The sequence below is a fragment of the Monopterus albus genome, unplaced genomic scaffold, assembly GCF_001952655.1.
Source record: "Monopterus albus unplaced genomic scaffold, M_albus_1.0 scaffold193.1, whole genome shotgun sequence".
Taxonomy (NCBI): domain Eukaryota; kingdom Metazoa; phylum Chordata; class Actinopteri; order Synbranchiformes; family Synbranchidae; genus Monopterus; species Monopterus albus.
This window is the reverse complement of record NW_018128073.1, coordinates 77,930-81,357: the sequence shown is the minus strand read 5'-3', so window position 1 is coordinate 81,357 and position 3,428 is coordinate 77,930. Positions and strand designations below refer to the sequence as shown.

General features: G+C 39.9%; 1 pseudogene; it reads left to right on the top strand.

The window, feature by feature from the left end:
- The first annotated feature begins 1,587 nt into the window (after positions 1–1,587).
- The window catches only part of LOC109970252 (uncharacterized), a 7,217-nt pseudogene continuing 5,376 nt past the window's right edge, over positions 1,588–3,428 (top strand).

The following is a 3,428-nucleotide window of genomic DNA, read 5'->3' as shown; positions in this document are numbered from 1 at the left end:
ACAGTCTGTGGGTAGAGGGCCCAACTTCAAATTTTTTCATAGGGACCAAAACTGCTAGCGGCGCCCCTGTGGAGAGAGGCAGAGCCCCCACATCATATCCACTGCACAAGTGTTGATTTTCTTGCAGCCCCTGGTAGACAGAACCAAGCTTACGCCCTGGGTGGCCATCTCGTCCTGCCACGAAGATTTTGATGAGAGATCTGTGTTCACACACTCGCTGGTGAAACGCTTCCTGAGAGGAGTGGGCAGACCCCCCCTTATGAGTATTAATAATTTTAAAACTAAAAGGAAATCATGCATTATCTTAAACACCACATATACACCAAACCAACTAACAGTTCAGTTTGTTCACCAACTTACCACTCAGGAAAGAAGGATGAGTTCTGCTTCAGTTTATTGAGCTGCTTCTTATGTACATACAGTGTAAACACACACATTCACAGGGGTGGGAGTGGGGCGTGGCTTCACTTTGTGCAGAGCCTCAGTGAATGAATAATCATTAGTTCAACAAATAACACATTTGAAGCATGTATATTTTAAAATAATTTTTAATTTCAATTTTTAACAGAATAAAGAAGAATCGGAATATAATATTTTAAAATGTTTAAAAGATTAGGACAGGGCAAAAGTTGGCTGCAGACTGCACTGTTCTAAATTCTGATATAGTATAATCTGCAGTGCTCACTGACGCCAGGATGATGACTTTACAGTTACAGGTGAAACAATTTCCCAGAAACCCCACTCTGCAAACCTGAAAATCATATTGCCTCTCATACTCAGAATACATGCAGTAAAATGCACATGGTCATTAAACAAATATTTATGGCTCTTTGAGAGAGTCACTGTGTGAGTAAGTGATTTATATAGCTTAGCTAGCAGCTCTGCTTCAAGTGTATGTGTCAGCACATAGTTCTAATCATTGCTTATTGCAGTTTACATTACTGTTAGTGAGCTAACAAACTAGAAACTGCAAGAGTCAAAATGAAAACCAGAACTGGTGCATACAATAACACATTAATGAAAACAGCATTAGTACTTACAGTAGAACTGTATGTGATCCTCTGAGTGAGGGCTGTAGTTTTAGGTACTATATCCTTTGTGAGAAAGAACCACCCACCCTGATTTAACAGGAGGCAGCACAGAGAAGAAGCAGGCTGATTTCCCAGAAATGACATCACATGATTGGGGCCTCGTCTGGGATAGTGGAAAGGAAAATTGGGAGAAAGGAGTGTCTTTAGGTTTCAAAGTCTGAGACAGCAGGCTGAAAAAGGGTTTGACTCCCATTTAAAAATCCTGATTGATTTTTAACAAATTTACTCATCCTTCTTTCCTGAGTGGTAAGTTGGTGAACAAACTGAACTGTTAGTTGGTTTGGTGTATATGTGGTGTTTAAGATAATGCATGATTTCCTTTTAGTTTTAAAATTATTAATACTCATGTTTTGCTGTGTTTTTATTTTTTCATACTTGTGACATACTATAAAAATGACTAAAATATCATTAATTTGCTGACATTTTGAGCATATTTTTTAAAGCATGAGGAAAGAATCATATTTCCATATTTATGGTGGTTTCCCACCAAAACTTTATCAAGTGAAAAGTCAGTATTGACATATTGAGTTTGTTTCAGTCCCTGGTTGGCTAGTGGTTAAGGCGCAGCGCTCTCGCCGCTGCGGCTCGGGTTCAAGTCAGGATTGTGCGTCAGGAAGGGTATGCGGCGTAAAACACGTGCCAAATGTCAACATGCGAGCCACAGCGAATCGTCACACTGACGATCCTCTGTACTGACTCCCTATTTCAGTTTAATGAGGCTTTAGGTTTAGTGAATCTTTGGAAATCTCACAATTTGCTATCAAACAACTGCTGTGTTTGATAGCTGCCGGACGGGACACATAATGGGACGGGGCGCACAGGACAGAGGGTATGGAGCTCTCTTTCCTGGGAGATGACTCTGGATCGAAAAGCAGATATTATTTTCAGCACGTACGCAGGCTTCAGTCTCAAGACGGCCGAGCTGCCATCTTCACGAATAGAGAGACATTATGGTGAGGCCGAGAGCGCGTAAAGATCGTTTATAATGAAAGTTCAGGCAACAGCACAGGAAGAAGCAGAGCAGGAAAAAAAAACAACTTACCTCATCTAGATGCTGCTACAATGACTTCCAGTCTGGACCAACTCACTTTCTCCTAACAAAAGACAAATTAAATGCTCATGGTTAGCTGGTACTGTAAATCTTTTTCCTCACTGTGAGTGACCCCTTTCACATTACACAGTCACCTGATCAGTTGTCAATATAAAAATATTGATTAGCTTTAATAAACATTGTAAGCAGGTCTTATTAAAGTACATTTTTTAATATTTCATAATACTTTTCAAAGAACTGTGCAGAGGTCAGTAAAATATCTTTAGAATTTAAACAGTTTCTAGGCTGGTATTTTACTCCCATAGCCTGTGCAAACCTCTGTACTTGTTTAGCCGATGTCAGGGCTAAGAAGAGCGGCGTTTTCAGCGAAAGGTGTTTGAGAGAGGTCTGTGCTATGCAGTGGCGGTTTTTGGCAGATATCTTTAGAATTTAAACAGTTTCTAGGCTGGTATTTTACTCCCATAGCCTGTGCAAACCTCTGTCACCTCTAAGTGGTTTATTTAAACAAAGTAAAAACCACCAAGATAAGCCTCTAAACTTCTGTAAGTCCTTCTGTTTAATTTACTGAAGCTATGATTTACTGTTCATGTGTTTTTAGAGCATCTTCTTACTGTGGGTGTTGCAAACAATATTCCTTTATGTATTACTGTTTACATAATTTAAATAACATCCACAGTCCTTGTATAACAAACTAGAAACTGCAAGACTCAAAATGAAAACCAGAACTGGTGCATACAATAACACATTAATGAAAACAGCATTAGTACTTACAATAGAACTGTATGTGATCCTCTGAGTGAGGGCTGTAGTTTTAGGTACTATACCCTGATTTAACAGGAGGCAGCACAGAGAAGAAGCAGGCTGATTTCCCAGAAATGACATCACATGATTGGGGCCTCGTCTGGGATAGTGGAAAGGAAAATTGGGAGAAAGGAGTGTCTTTAGGTTTCAAAGTCTGAGACAGCAGGCTGAAAAAGGGTTTGGCTCCCATTTAAAAATCCTGATTGATTTTTAACAAATTTACTCATCCTTCTTTCCTGAGTGGTAAGTTGGTGAACAAACTGAACTGTTAGTTGGTTTGGTGTATATGTGGTGTTTAAGATAATGCATGATTTCCTTTTAGTTTTAAAATTATTAATACTCATAAGGGGGGGTCTGCCCACTCCTCTCAGGAAGCGTTTCACCAGCGAGTGTGTGAACACAGATCTCTCACCAAAATCTTCGTGGCAGGATGAGATGGCCAGGGCGTAAGCTTGGTTCTGTCTACCAGGGGCTGCAAGAAAAAC